Below are 16,761 nucleotides of genomic sequence, written 5' to 3' on the forward strand. Positions count from 1 at the left end.
TCTGGGTAACAGTTCCATCAATGATTATCTAAAATACAGTCATCTGAAATGGGTAACCAAGCAACCAAATATGCCCCCATTATGAAAGCCGGGGAACTGACTAAGTCAGGACAATTCATGCAAACACTGTCTTCACAGTAAGACTCTGATGATGAAAGGAAACCACACAAGCTCCAGTCTTCCCATTGTTGTTAGTCCAATGGCTAATGTATGAGACTACAGCATCTGAGTATCATTTAACTTGATATATAACTGGATGGATTGCTAAAAAAGATCTACCAAAACAGTTTTAAGTTGAATTTTCATCAAAACAAAATTTGTTCTGAGAAGAGCCTGCTTTCAGCCATTTTTTTCCCTTTAATTTGTAGAGAAACAAGAAACCCTGAAGTATGCAACTTGCAGACACTATTATGGAAATTTACATCTGTTTCCTCACTACAGCCTTCCTAATAGCATACATGTTCCAAGAAGGAAGATGACCATGGAACAAGTCTACAATGCACACAGAGTCATGGAAAAGGCTTACATGAAGAATCTAGCATCTACATAACATACATTTTGGGATGTTTACTTCAGAGTCATTCTAGTCTGGTCCCATAGACTAAACATCACTTAACATTTAGAAGGCGTAAAACCTACTCCTGGACTGCATCCTCTATTAGTTTCACATAGAAGATACTCAGCTTGCACTTCACAGTTACTTTGTCAGTCATCAAATATAAACACATGGGATAACAATTGGCAGATTCACTTCAAAAAAGTGCACTTCTGGTCCAAGCTGAGGTGCTATTGTAGTGACATCCTGAGATATCCAAGCTACTATACCAGTACAGCACCATAACTAAAATTTACGGTCACAAATCATTCACCTGAAAAAAATATCTGCATTTAGTGAAATACTGTTCTATAAGGAGCTCATGAGAATGACCATGTTTTCAAACTTATGACTTTTGTTTCTTATTCTCAAATAATATTGCAAAATCTAGACATTTCAAGAGTAGGCATACTTCAAGTCACTGGCATGTAGTCTATGTACTAAAAATTTTTGGACCATTTTATACAGTGGTCTTCATTTACAGCCAAGCAAAGATTACCCTAAGCTTTGAATATTCATTGATTGCTTTCATTTTCACCAGTTTGCTTCATTGCAGAAATAGGGTTAATTTTTGGAAGCACAATCACACAGTTAACTCCTTTCTGCTTAATGACTAGGCTGCCTATGACCAATAGACCACAGATTAAGTCACACTTCTTTAACTGATTAGAATAAGTATAAAAATGGATTTTTTCAAGTCTTGCTTTAAATGCATATTTTTCAGTCTAGATTCTAATTTCGATATGACAATTTCACAGAGTGAGACACTGTTCAATGTGGGGAAAAGATCACTGACAAATAGAGTGATCTTCCTTTTGTTCCAGGAGAATTACGGAGGGAGAAAAGAATACTGCAGTAAATCTTGAAATTGATAGAAATTGCAAGAGAGCCTTAATTCTGTATAAATATTAATACCATAAACCTCTAGATTTTGCCCTCTCCAAATGCCTACCTTATCGCAAGCTTACTTTCTAAAACCTCACGCATATTTGAGGCCATTTCTGTATTAAAAAAAGAGAATATAGAACATTACTTGGCCAGACAGGGTAGACTGGTACTCTTCAAGGGAAACTCTAAACCTTTGCCATTTTTGATCAAATCAAACTTTACTTTCATTCCTGATATTTCTTACCTTAAATAAGTTTTAAGGCATGTGTAGAATCTCTGTGATAAACTCAGAATGAATTTAGAACCTGTTCTGTGAGCGTTTTTATGCTCAGGAGATGAATAACTGGACACACACATTTTAGGCTGATTAAATAGTTAAATAAACCTAGCTGGTTTCTCTTTTCTATACTGATTCTGCCAGCCTTAGAGGTTGGTACAATGTGGATTTTAAGCCCTTTAGAAAAATCACACAGGTTGTTCTTTTAAACAGAATGGCAAGCAGTCATTTCTGACTATAATGACTATATACCTTTATCTCAGATGACAACCATACAAGACATCTTCAGAGTAAATAACATTAAGTTCCAGTAGCTAACACTTAAGAAGGAAATAACATGTTTTGGGTAAATCTTTTCATTTCCTTTTGGTAAAAATTAAGAAAAAAGGCAAACATAACTTTATAAAGCATAATTTTATGTGCATTTTTGAATAATGTTTAATATGCAAAGTATAATTGCACATATTTTCTTTTCATTAAAAATATTGTATACGTAGAGATAAAATCATATGGCAGAGATCATAGAATGCTGTGAGTCACACTATTTACACATGGCTGGACAAAACCTGTAATTTTCCTCAAATGTAACTTTTCTCTTCAGTCAGTTACAAAATTACTGAAATAGCTTGGACTATTTAATTCTGGAACAAGTTCCTGTTGCTAAAATGAACTCCCATGCATAGATATATTTCTGAAAAGTCCCCTTTTTCATCATTCTGTTTATATGTCCACCTAGATTCTAGCTTTACTAACATTGTTTATGATGTGCACTCCTACATCAGTTCAAGACAAAACAAAAAAAGTGTGAAACGTTATTCATATGACACTAAAATCTTAGAAAAGGTGAAAGAAAAGAACAGTAGAGCAGAACAACATTTTTTCCAAGTCTGATGAACCAAAAGACTGTATATTGGCAAATGCCATGCTGCTTTTCAGTTCTGTTGTACAATCTCATTTCCTGCTTCACGCCAATCACTATACTGTCACTGTACTGAATGTTATTGGAAGCTCCCCCATTAATCAACTCAACAGTAAATTGTTTGTATAAAACAAAGGTTACCATGCAATAGCCTGCAAAGTTTGAAAAACATAATTAAAAGTAATCATGACCTTTTTTCCTTTTTCCTCTTATTTATTTATTTATTTATTTTTAAGGTCAGAGGTCATTGTATGCAGAGAGATGCAAGATTTTCCCTGTTGTGTGCTCTCAGATTTTCAAAACGAGTTTTCCCTCTAGGAAAAAAAAAAAAAAAAGAGCTTATTTAAAAATAGGAGCACAAAGGACTATGAACTCCAAGAGAGTGAAAACTGTCTTAGAAATTGTAAACAAAGAGTGGTTATCAGTGGGAAATACTTGGAAATCCCATGGAAACAGACCGAATAATATTTTATGAATTGGCTCCTTTAAGCCACATTTTGTAGACTTTCAAATAGACTTTGGAACACATGTTCTCAAGATCTGCTATGCATAATAGTCAGCTTAACCTTTCTCACTATGCTAATAGCCTAAATTAAGAAAAGGAAATCTGAATGCAATGGTTTAGAGATGAACTCACAGTGTCACAGCTTTGGCATCGCAGGTCTTACAGTTATCCACCCCAGGATCCAATTTATTTGCTTCGCTCAGTCCTGAAACTTTGCTGGAGTTCGTAGGAACCGAGCAGACACTTCCTCCCTCACACCCTGAGGACACAAAGATTTTTTTTTTTCTTTTTAAGAAAAAACACAAAACTGCTTTTCATGCTTACGTAAGAGTGCAGAACAAGAGTGTGTCACCCCAGTTCCAGGCTGAATAGTCCAGGCACAGCTTTGGCCAGGCACTGCTTCCTGCCAAAGCCTGTGCTGCAGCCCATTCACCCTCCCACGGGCTGCAGTGGGCTGGGTGCTGGTGGAGGAGGAAGGTCCTGTCACCCTGCCTGGGTATCTGGAGATACTGCAGCCTGCTCTTTGAGAAGGGGAATCAGGTCTGAGCAGCAAAACCACACGAGGTCACCAATGCCATTTACTGATCAGCAGATACACTGTCCATTTATGTACCTTAGCTTGCCACAAAGGAATGGGGCACCTCGGAGTCACTGTTCCTGGAGGAGTTTAAGGAAAGGTTGGACATGGTACTTAGGGACATGGTATAGTGGGTGATATTGGTGGTAGGGATACAGTCAGACTAGGTGATCTTGGAGGTCTTTTCCAACTTTAATGATTCTATGAAAAGAAATATTTTAAAAATTCTAAGGTGACCTCCAGTTGAAACTTTCCACAAAACTAGGCAGGAACAAACACATGAATAAAGCATTCATTTTGTAATTATGCAGAAATCCTGAACAGCTGAAAATAAGTATTACTTTTAAAGATTATGTCACTTCCACAAATTTCTGAAATTTACTTGGCATTTGCTCTTTTATCAAACCCAATATGCAAGTGCCATGCAGCCCAGTCTAATAAACACTGAACTGAATGGGATGACTTCAGTTGACTTAATTTTCTTTCTGCTGTCATCTTTAGTTACAAAACGGTTTGAGCTGCCTCCTTTGAATAACTAGAATTTTTAAGAGGTACTAGACAAGATGAAGCCAAGATATAAAGAAAAGCTCCTGTCCTGGTTGCTTAGGTACTTTAAATTTGCAGTAAAGGATTTTGGTCTGAAGAAAACACCCTACCACATTTTTCACTTTACTGATTTTGCACCATCTTAGTATTATGATAGGGATAAAACTTTGCTGTATGTATTTTTGATTGCAACATGTATTACATGAATTCGCCCTTTTCAATTACTGTTTTTGTACTTCTATTCCCTGTTCTTCACAGAAGGAAAAAAATGGACTGCTGTGCACAATAAAGTCACCCGCTGAAAAGAGCTGCTATCTACATCGTGTACTCAACTGTGGTGCTATCACAGAAGCCTCTTTAGGAAAATCTCCCTCCGTCAAACTAAACACAGCAGTCCAAAATAACATTTTTGAAGGACCATATTTTAGGCCCACTTGCTTATTTCAATGGAATAACATTTCTTTAAGAATTAATGGGGACATAATGGAACCCTTTTCAAAAACAACTACCAGAAAACACGAAGTGTTTATGAGTTGCCTCCTACTATGCAGCTTCACAGTAACAGCAAGTTTGTTTTGATAACTAGCAACTTCACAGACTCTTAACTTAAATAATTTCAAGAACTACTGCAGAGATACATTTTACCACAAACTTTAGTACTGATGAAACAGAACCGTATCTAATCTTAAACACAAAAGTTTCTTATTGCCATTGACCTTGAATGAATTTAAAGCTTCCATGTGTTGTAGCTTCTGAAGATGGGGCTTCAGTGATTGTATTTCTTTGTTAAAAGTACAGTATGTTCCCAGCTCCAAACAACAAAAAACAAACAAACAAACAAAAAACAGATTTTTTGTTTGTTTGTTTAAGCATGCTGTAAGAATTTACCTTCCCCAGTAACTCCCTCAAACACTGTAAAATGCAAGAACTAGTGAATTCCTCTGGGTAGCAGCCAAAACACTGAAGGATGAGAACAAAGATCAGGGCCTCTTCCTAACCAAATACTTCACACACTGCTGCTGTATCTTGTTTGTTACTCTGAGGGACTGAAGATACCAGTGTCCTCCCCAGCATTATGAACTTTCTTTGCCATTTGGAATCCTTGCTGCACAAACTTTTCAATCTGATGTTTCACAGAGCTGGTGTTGTTTACTCCTTGCCATAGCCCCGTTGAAAACAGTGTCTTTCCCTCCTGCACAGCTATGGCTGTCAGCCAACATTATGAATTTAAGCAGCACTCATGCATAGTGTCACACACTGAATAATGTCTATTTTTGTATCTATATATAACAATAACACTATTACTAAAGTAATAATGTGCTGCTACTTAGGTCACTATGACAGCTACAGCAGCATTTGATCATTTAATGCTAATTGGATCTTACATAAAATTCTGTGTTCATTAAAAAATCTTGTCAGAAACTTGCAATGGAAAATTCTAAGGTTATGAATCAATTTGTCCACTCCAGTGTTATTCCTTTGTTTTGGGTGGGCCTAAGCTGACTCTGCTGTCAGGAAAAGGACGCAACTGTTTCCCAATTAAAAATAACTGAACCCTTCAGAAGTTCACAGAATAGAATACAGTGTCTTGGGTTGGAAAGGACCTTAAAGATCTGCTAGTCCAACCCTGCCCTGGACATGGAGATCTCACTCAATCACATTTCCTAAAGCCCCACCCAACCAAGCCTTGATGAGGTATCCTCACAGAATCACAGAATTTCTAGGTTGGAAGAGACCTCAAGATCATCGAGTCCAACCTCTGACCTAACACTAACAGTCCCCACTAAACCATATCCCTAAGCTCTACATCTAAACGTCTTTTAAAGACTTCCAGGGATGGTGACTCAACCACTTCCCTGGGCAGCCTGTTCCAGTGTCCAACAACCCTTTCGGTAAAGAAGTTCTTCCTAAAATCCAACCTAAAACTCCCCTGGTGCAACTTAAGCCCATTCCCCCTCCTCCTGTCACCAGGCACGTGGGAGAACAAACCAACCCCCACCTCGCTACAGCCTCCTTTGAGGTACCTGTAGAAAGCAATAAGGTCACCCCTGAGCCTCCTCTTCTCCAGGCTGAACAAGCCCAGCTCCCCCAGCCGCTCCTCGTAGGACTTGTTCTCCAGGCCCCTCACCAGCTTCGTCACCCTTCTCTGGACCCACTCGAGCACCTCAATGTCCTTCTTGTAGCGAGGGGCCCAAAACTGAACACAGTACTCGAGGTGCGGCCTCACCAGAGCCGAGTACAGGGGGACGATCACCTCCCTAGCCCTGCTGGTCACACTGTTTCTTATGCAAGCCAGGATGCTGTTGGCCTTCTTGGCCACCTGAGCACACTGCTGGCTCATATTCAGCTGACTATCCACCATCACTCCCAGGTCCTTCTCTGCCTGGCAGCTCTCCAACCACTCAACTCCCAGCCTGTAGCTCTGATTGGGGTTATTGCGCCCCAGGTGCAGGACCCGGCACTTGGCCTTGTTGAACTTCATGCAGTTGACCTCAGCCCATCGGTGCAGCCTATCCAGATCCTCCTGCAGAGCTTTCCTACCCTCAAGCAGATCGACACACGCACCTAGCTTGGTGTCATCTGCAAACTTACTGAGGGTGTACTCAATGCCCTCATCCAGATCATTGATGAAGATATTAAAGAGGACCGGCCCCAGCACCGAGCCCTGGGGAACACCATTAGTGACTGGCCTCCAACTGGACTTGACTCCATTCACCATGACTCTTTGGGCCCGGCTATCCAGCCAGTTTCTAACCCAACAAAGCGTGCGCCAGTCCAAGCCAAGGGCAGCCAGTTTCTTGAGGAGAATGCTGTGGGAGACAGTGTCAAAAGCCTTGCTGAAGTCAAGGTAGACCACATCCACAGCCTTTCCCTCATCCACCCAGCGCGTCACTTTGTCATAGAAGGAGATCAGGTTCGTCAGGCAGGATCTGCCTTTCATAAACCCATGCTGACTGGGCCTGATCACCTGCTTGCCCTGCAAGTGCTGCGTGATGACTCTCAAGAGAATCTGCTTCATGAGCTTCCCTGGCACTGAGGTCAAACTGACAGGCCTGTAGTTTCCCGGGTCTGCCCTCTGGCCCTTCTTGTAGATGGGCGTCACGTTTGCTAGCCGCCAGTCAACTGGGACCTCCCCCAATCGCCAGGACTGCTGATAAATGATGGACAGTGGCTTGGCCAGCTCCTCTGCCAGTTCTCTCAGTATCCTTGGGTGGATCCCATCCGGCCCCATCGACTTGTGCACATCCAAGTGCCTTACCAGGTCACCAACCAGTTCTTCGTGGATGGTGAGGGCCACCTCCTGCTCCCCATCCCCTTCCACCAGCTCAGGGTACTGGGTATCCAGAGAACAACCGGTATTGCCGCTAAAGACTGAGGCAAAGAAGGCATTGAGCACCTCCGCCTTTTCCTCATCTCTTGTAACTAAGTTTCCCCCCGCATCCAGTAAAGGATGGAGATTCTCCTTAGTCCTCCTTTTTGTGTTGATGTATTTATAGAAACGTTTTTTGTTATCTTTAACGGCAGTAGCCAGATTGAGCTCCAGATGAGCTTTGGCCTTCCTAATTTTGTCCCTGCACAGCCTCGCTACATCCTTATAGACCTCCCTAGTGGCCTGCCCACTTTTCCAAAGATTATAAACACTCTTTTTTCTCCTAAGATCAAGCCACAATTCTCTGTTGAGCCAGGCTGGTCTTCTTCCCCGCCAGCTCATCTTTGGGCGCGTGGGAACAGACCATTCCTGCGCCATTAAGATTTCCCTCTTGAAGAGCGCCCAGCCTTCCTGGACTCCTCTGCCCTTCAGAACCACCTCCCAAGGGACTCTACCAACCAGTGTCCTGAGCAGCTCAAAGTCAGCCCTCCGAAAGTCCAATACAGCGGTTTTACTGGTCCCCTTCCTGGCCTCGCCAAGAATAGAGAACTCCACTATTTCATGGTCACTCTGCCCAAGACAGCTCCCAACAATCACATCCTCCACCAGTCCTTCTCTGTTTGTGAAGAGAAGGTCTAGCGGGGCGCCACCCCTGGTAGGCTCACTAACCAGCTGCGTCAGGAAGCTATCTTCCATGCTCTTCAGAAACCTCCTAGACTGCTTTCTCTGGGCTGTGTTGTGCTTCCAGGATATGTCAGGGAGGTTGAAGTCCCCCACGAGAACAAGCGCTGAAGATCTCGCAACTTCTGTCAGCTGCCTGTAGAACTCCTCATCAGTCTCCTCATCCTGGTTCGGCGGTCTATAGCAGACCCTGACCAGGACACTAGCCTTGTTGTCCCTGCCAATCCTAACCCAAAGGGACTCGACCTTGTCATTCCCAGCCTCGAGTTCTACAACCTCGAAAGACTCTCTAATATAGAGAGCCACACCACCACCCCTGCTGTGCTGCCTGTCCCTTCTAAAGAGCTTATAGCCAGGCATTGCAGCACTCCTGTCATGAGACTGGTCCCACCACATCTCCATGATGGCAACCAAGTCGTAGCCTGCCTGCTGCACGATGGCTTCCAGCTCCTCCTGTTTGTTACCCATGCTGCGTGCATTGGTGTAGATGCACTTCAGCTGGGCCACTGCCTTATCCCCCGACCTTGCTATTGCTCCCCCTGGCACAGCTCCAACAATCCTTGCTTCAGCCCCATCCCCTTTCTTACCTAGTTTAAAGCCCTCTCAATGAGCCCTGCCAGCTCCTGGCCCAGGATCCTTTTTCCCCTAAAAGATAGGGACCCGTCTGCGGCCATCAGGCCGGGTGCCGAGTAAAGTGCCCCGTCATGGCTCTCATAGCCATGAACCTCGTCTGGCTTTTTATCTTTTATTTTCTTAGCAAAAAACCTTACAACATGGTATTTTGATTAAAGAAGTCACTTAAGTAAGTCATCATAGTTTATATGTCAATATGACATTAACAAAGCTTATATCATTAGTTCACTAGAATATCTATTATCAAATAGGATCCAGTAAGTAAATGAAATATGTTTCTAAAATTATTTGCAAATACTTGGCATGTTTACATGAATTCACTAAATAATTATGTTAGGTACAAAATTAAAGGGTGATAAAGTGCTCACATGCTGATAGAGAAAATGGAGTCTTTTCTCCAGTAAAAATCCTCAGTTACCAGAACTGATTTTCAAGCAAAATTCATTAGAGCTCAGTTAGAGATCTTAAAGGAAGTAGTTTTAGAGGAAAACTGCACACTCTGTTATTATAAATAACAATATATAGGCACAGACTGAAGTGAATTTATAGTGGTATATCACTCTTGGGACTCTGCTTCTGTTCATAAACAACTCAGATACACTCTCATCGTTTGTGCTGTTAGCAGAGCCCCAAGAGGGACTTAAAACTTCATATTCATGCAGCAACTATCCATAATGCTGTATATTTTAGATGATGAAATTATCACCCAGGAGATACATTCTCAAAACATTACATGGGGTTTTAGCTCTGTGACTCCCCTTGATTTGAATGGCACATGTGGTTAAACCCTCTGCAAACCTTTGAGAATTTAGCTTAAGATGCTTATCTTGGTGGCAATATCACAACTATTAAGCTCCAATGCTCCTCCCTGAAGCACCATTGTGTAATCACGTTTGATTCTGCCATGTTAGACTTTCTGAAGAAAGCTCTTTGCCTCCCCATTCATCAAATTAGTCAATTAAAAGCAATAGGACTACATACTTAAAATGATGCTATTCAGTAGACGAATGGTGACAGCATTAATAAACACCTCTGTAGAGTCCCTAGAATTGTCTTTGTAAAGATTATCAGCTGCAGTACTTACAAGGTACATGTCAATTCTATAGAAGATATGTTTTGAATTAAATCATGCATCTCATTTTACAAAGGCTATTGTTTGCCATCTCATAGAAATAAAAGGACTGAAACTGGTATTCAAGCATGGCATGATTGCCCCATTTTTCTGGGAGTGGTCCTATGCTAAGAAAACAATGTCTATAAGGCACTCAGAGATATCAGGACTGGTGTAAGGATAACAGTAAACAGCAAGGTGATGGACTTCTTTAATCTCATGACATTGTGGTACAAGAAAAACAATCACAAGACAAACGTAACAAGAGCAGACAGGTGTTGCCCTTTTAGGTAAATACAAATTCTGTTGCAGTTCTACTATTCCTGATGAAAAAACAAACAAACAACAAAAACACACAACAAAAGAAACCACCCCCCCAAAACAAACAAACAAACAAACAAACCACATAATAGTGAGATAGAGATAACATCCTCACCTATCGCTAAAATATGTCGCCATGAAATGAGATATTCACAATTCTGGAAAGAAAAGAAAACATCCTCTTTTCTCAGTGCAAACAAGCAGAAAGGGAACACTGCTTCCTTACTAGAATTTTGATCAGATGTTTCATTCTTTCTAAATATTTATTTTCTTAATAAACTGCTGTCTTTACTGCATTCCTAGTTATGAACAGGTTTGCGATGTAAAGCAATATGTGACATCTGTCAATGCCTTAAGCTTCTCTCTGACTTCTGCCTGACAGGGCCCATATATTCCCTTTTGACTCTGCCTCCAAAATAATTTTAGCAGCAATGGAGAGCAGAATGACTTTTTGCTCAAAGCGTGGACAGGAGATGTGCATGAGAGAGAGAGAGAAATATTGCAAGAAAGATGGCCATTGACAGAAAAGATGTCATCTCCAAACAGCAGGAATCCCATTCTAAGTGATGAAATATTTTAAGTATTTTAAGGGACCATCTGGTCCTCTATGTATTCTTTCTCATGCTCTCTTTTCTAGCACCACAGCCATATCCTGTTACTCTGATCTCCCTCTCTCATCCCTGTTCTTAGGGTCTCAATGGGTGGGAGGGGTGTATAGAAAAAGCAGCTGTGGTAAAATCTGCTGCAAATGGTAGAAGAAACGTTAGGAGAAAGCTGCATCTCAGTTCAGTGTTATGATGACCTCTCTGTTCCCATTATTGTCCTTAATCTCATCAAATGCTTCCAGGCTCCCAAAGAACACTAAATCCACCACAACAGGCTTGTTCCTGTTGGTTTGGAAGACCAATGTTTGTTTTCCCTCAACCTCACCAGATGAACCCATTTAACACTCTTGTACTGCCTAGCAGACTGGACGATATGCTTCTTGCCTTCTCTCCCATCACACAATTATGGTAGCACATGAAATGAAAAGGTGGGGCAATGTGCATGCCCACCCACAGAACGAGGGTGTTCTAAGAATATCTGTTTAAAAACATGCTGAATGTACTTTGGCATACCCATCAAGTCCTTTTCAATATAGAGAAAAGAAGTTGACTTAGCTCAGCCTACACATGGACGAGACAGGGAATTCTACAGGCCATAAGCAAAACTATATTAATAATTAAAGAAATCCAGTCAATCTTCACAAGCCTCATGATATTCACATTTTTTGTTTCAAACTAAACTATGTCTATTCTGTGATTCTTTCCTCTTCAGACAGCAAAATGCACAGGTTTTTTTGTTTGTTTGTTTGTTTTTTGTTTGTTTTTAAACAGATAGATTATTTTCTTTGGTCAAAATCAAAATAGCATTTATTATTAAATTCTCTGAAGTAATATACTGACATTGGCTGCCGACTTCAAATTGTAAGTATGATCATACAGAAATTTAGTTCCAGTTATTTTTCTGCCCAGCAGCTAAGAAATTAGTGGCAACTGCATTTGAAAATCTGTTCCCTTTAATGTTTTTTTTTCTTTTCTTTTCTTTTTTTTTTTTTTTTTCCCCCCACAAAGTAGTGCCTCTCAGATGCTATACTGCTTATAGAGAGGCTTTTCATAATGGCAAATGGGCAGCTGCACTTGCTCAGATTCCTAATGTTCAAAGTAATTTAATGCCTACTACCATTCGTGAAAGCCTTCAAAATTTCCTACAAATCCAAATTCAATTACATTAGTAGAGACTAATCAGCAACTACACAAGTAGTCTCTTGGTATCTGGGACACTGTTTAAAGCTGCAAATGCAGCACTTCCGAGTATTTTTCTCCATTGGGGATGCTAAAACATAGAAGAATCACAGCAGACAATCTTCCTCATTGCAAATCTGCCCCTCCCTTTATATTTACTTTGCCTGCAACAGACACCGAATAAAATGGAGGCTGAAACGCATACACAAGAAAGAACAGAAAAGTACACAGAGCTTTGGACACCACAGGAACATCAAAACTCTATAAAGGCATGTGGGTCCATTTAGATTTCAGTAATGAAAAGTGTAAATACAGGTAATGAAGCCTAGTGGTGCAGCAGAAGAGCAATACTAAGATGCATAACACATATGCAAAGGAGAAAAGAAGGGAAGAAGAGGCTATCTTCTATGCAAAGTAATGGTTTTGGGAAGAATATGTACGTAAAGGATACAAATGCATATCCATTTACACCGTCAGCTGCAGCAGTCACTGCCTCCGGCTTTTTGTGTGGCCTTCCCTGGTGGTTAGTAGCTCTCTTGATCTACTGTTGGACATGCCTATCCATCAAGTGCCTGTACCCCTTTTATATGAAGGATAATAAACTTAGAACTGCCTAACAAGGAATATTGCATTATCCAAACCAGTAAGGTAACTGGAGGCAGGAGACAAAGAAAACAGCAATCAGACACAGACAATTTATCACTGTCTACAATCATCAGTGACACAGGATTATAGAAGAAAATTACTGGAAGACATTAGGGTTTTTACTCAAACATCTGCGAATTATATTAAAGTCATATTTGCAGCAATACAATTACAGAAAAATAATGTTCTCTCTGCTGCTGCAGGGAAAGCATAGGAGAAGCTGTGGGCACTTCAGACAGAATCATCGATCACTCAGTATCAGGACCTGGTTTGGAGGCTAGTTCTGGGCTCCCTCAGTTCCCAATAAAAAGCCAGGGGTCCTTATCCATTTAAGACAAAACCTGTCACAAACCTAGCATCAGCTCTTATTTACCCAAGGACTGAGAAACTGTTCTGATTTTTTTCCATGAAAACAAACAAACAAACATACCAAAAAAAAACAAAACAAAAAAAACAAACAAACAAAAAAAAAAAAACATAAAACATGCTCATTATTCTTCTCCTCTAAGGAAACAAAAAGAAATGATTGATCTACAAAAAGAGTAAGCCTCTCTGTGCAAGGGTAAATAATGTAGTCATTACATACAATCTGTTTAAAAATCCTGTTCACTCTAATTTTAGAGGATTTTATCGAATACTTTTTTATACAGTGTGGACCTCTGGCAAGAGCAACTTATTTGATATTGCAAATTTAAACCTGGAAGAGGCATTAGCTTTCTAAGTGCAGAAAATGAAAATCTGATATGCTTATTCAGGAGAAGATGTTCCAAGTTTCCTCTGATTATGTAGACAGGCAATACTCCAAATCAATCTCATTTTGAAGTCTAATAAATTGCTGATTTTCCAAACTCATTAATTAAATCTTGAGTGAATAGCAGGTGGGGCTGTGGCCTGTGGATTTGCATTGTCTGGAGCTCTGCTACACAATGCTTCATAAATTAGGATTCTAAAACGCTGTGTTTCTCAATGTAGCAAGAATCAAGCCCCTTTACAGTTCAGCTTCAGGTATGCTGAATTTAGAGTGACGCTACTGGCTAGTGAAGGCTCTACTTAGGGAAGACTTACCACATCCAAATAAAACCTTCAGAACGCTGGTATTTTCTAAACTCTTCAGTTTACCACACCACACTTAATTTCAGAAGCCTCTTTGAGCCCAACATTCTCCTAAAATAAGCCACTTCAGCACAATACTCTTTTCTCTTCAGAGAAAACCGTTTCTATGTCCATCCCTGCACAAGCAGTCTCAGTTCCTATCCACTCCATTAAACGGCTGAAGAAATACAAACACGGTCTAGATTATGACAAGTTCTTAAATTATTTGCACTAAAGAAGGTACAGCATTATCAGCTTCAGCTACCTAATTCATGAAATCAAAATCCTCTAATCACCAAGAACAGAGAAATGGTGGAAGAGATTTTCTCCTGGTTGCCATGTTCAATGGCCTTCAGCTGCTGCAAATTCTATTATTGCCATTTATCTTGCCCTCCCTACAGAGCTTTCAGTACCAATCTGAACTCACCACACTGACAGCTCTGCTGCTTCTGCTCCTGACACATGCAGGATCTCCCTCCCACCCTGGGAATTCTTGGTTTGTGCTCCCTTCAAGGGCTTTCTTGATTACAGACCTGTACCAACACTGAACAGCACTTCAAACTATTTGAGCAGCTATGGCCTGTACCCAAAATATGAGTGATAAAATGCTTTATGTAGGTGTATGTCAGAGGAGGGCAACCCAAAAACATGTGGATGCATTTTTAAAGGCAAGGAGGTGGAGGTATTTAGCATAAAGCAGTAAGCAATTTGTAGGATCAGGATCTTACCTGTCTCTTTGAAAGATGACAAACATGTTGACAATACTGAATAATTCAGAAAAAAAAATCCTAATAGGGCTCCACACAGCTTTCCTTAATTAATATAGCATTAAGCATAACCTCAGTCTTCAGAAATTAAAAAAGTACTATTACATATGGGTCTCTGAGTTCTTCCACAGGGTGAGCAACACCTAGTATCTACATGAAGAGAGAGCTTTTTTTCTTTCTTAATGTAAGGAAGAAAAAAAAAGACAAGTGGTGACAGATAGAGTTTATTCTCTCTGCAATTCCCTATATTTGGAAGCAATTCCCAAGAAATGGATGTTGAAAACTGAGATTTCTGGAAGACAGAAGTGCCTGTGTAGTGTTTATAGCTGCCCCTTTCTCCATGGCTTGTGTATTTGCATGTAATAAAACAAGTTATAAAAATTCTGCATCATTGATTTCTCTTCTGGTAAGGTGTCAAGCTGTGATACTATCAGGATGCTGATAGACTTACACAAAGATTACAAAACTGTTAAAAGAACAAGCAACAACATGAACCCATAACAGCTTTCTGGGGAAAATTGTAAATTTCAACTTTTGATACAAAGAAGTTGAAAAAGGCAAGAGTAAACTGGATAGAAGAATGTATCACCTCTTTGCATTCCTACCTTACTTCTCTTATTTTTCCAATCCTTACCATCCTTTTTTTGTCATCCACCTTCTGCCCTCAGTCTTTCACTTAAAAACATCAAACCAGAAGCATTTTCATAAAATGTTCTTATTGAGGTATTTTTCTAAGTGAATCCTATAGGCTCTGTTTCCATGTTTTGTTTAATCAGCTTTCTTGAAAACAACACCTCCTGCCTATTGATTGATGGGAAGTATTGCTCATTGCTTCCAGGAAAGCTAATTCAGCAGAAAATGGATATCACTGTACAGGAATGAGTGTGATGGACAAAACCAATATAAAAGATCATTTAAACAGTTGTGTGTCCATGTCCCTCTAACACCTACTTTTATTTCAATAATCAGTGTTAAGAGATAAAATCTCTACTTTAGTACAGGTAGCTGGTCACAGAATGACAGCAGAAAGAGTGAAATCAAATGACGTAGCTCCACTTTCTCCTTCAAGAGGTTCTCATTGCCACCACTTCTTCCAACATTTTGGTGTTGTATGCAGCTAAAAATGTAATTAAAGAAAAAAAAAAAAAAAGTTAGGGAAGCACAAGCTTGCTGTTTTAGTGCAAATAGGTAGGAACCTTCCAGGACAAATGAGCTGGGTGAGGAAATGAAAGGAGGACAAGCTGTCTTTTTGTATTTTTATTTTTATTTATTTATTTTTTTGTGTCCTGGGTCTCAACCCCATAGGTGTTCAAATACATCAAAGGTCATACAGGGACCATGTATGACCTGGGAACTGCTACATCTCTGCTCTCCTACCTCGCCCTGCTGTGGTTTCTATGCATGGAGGTTGGCATGTTCAGGGAAGGGCTGAGGACTCTTTTTGCCGATGGAACTTGTGGCTCAAAGAAAGTGTGGGGTTTTAAGCTGCACTGGCATGACAATAGAGCCAGAGCCAAAGAACAACATGTTGGGCTCTGTACTTTGACATTATTTCCAAACAGATGAGCCATGCACTGCTAAACACTCACTAATTTTTTTGTTTCACATACAAGAGGAAACAAAAAAAAAAAAAAGAAGAAATGTTAAAACTGTCTCTTGATGCTTTGTTCAATAAGAATAAATATTTCTATATGTTCCAACTAAAATAAAATGCATCAGTGCAGTGTACACTTTTCTCTAGAGAGTTTTGAAGCTGCTTCAATTAAAAAATACATATTCTGGAAATACCAAAAAAAAAAAAAAAAGATAAAGGTTAAAAATTGGTGGGAAGGGAAAAGACTTCCTTGAAAACTTAAAAAAAATAATAAATACAACTTTAATTTGTGTAAAAAAAAAATCTTACTAAGATCTAGGCTGTGTTATTTCACATTGACACTACTTTTCTTTGAACATTTTTTTTCTGCTAAAATTTATCTCCAACTATAGTTCTAGTAACACTGAAACCATCAGCAAGAGACCTTAAAATGCACTAGGAAATGTGAGATCGTTT

The 16,761-nt window shown here is 40.0% G+C and overlaps 1 protein-coding gene across 4 annotated transcripts in view; it reads right to left on the minus strand.

Annotated features, from left to right (window-relative positions):
* SEMA6D (semaphorin 6D) overlaps positions 1-16,761 on the minus strand; it is a 245,777-nt gene that overhangs the window by 176,684 nt on the left and 52,332 nt on the right. The window lies entirely within an intron of this gene.

The sequence above is a fragment of the Aythya ferina genome, assembly GCF_964211825.1.
Source record: "Aythya ferina genome assembly, chromosome: 11".
In the NCBI taxonomy this organism is placed as follows: Eukaryota; Metazoa; Chordata; class Aves; order Anseriformes; family Anatidae; genus Aythya; species Aythya ferina.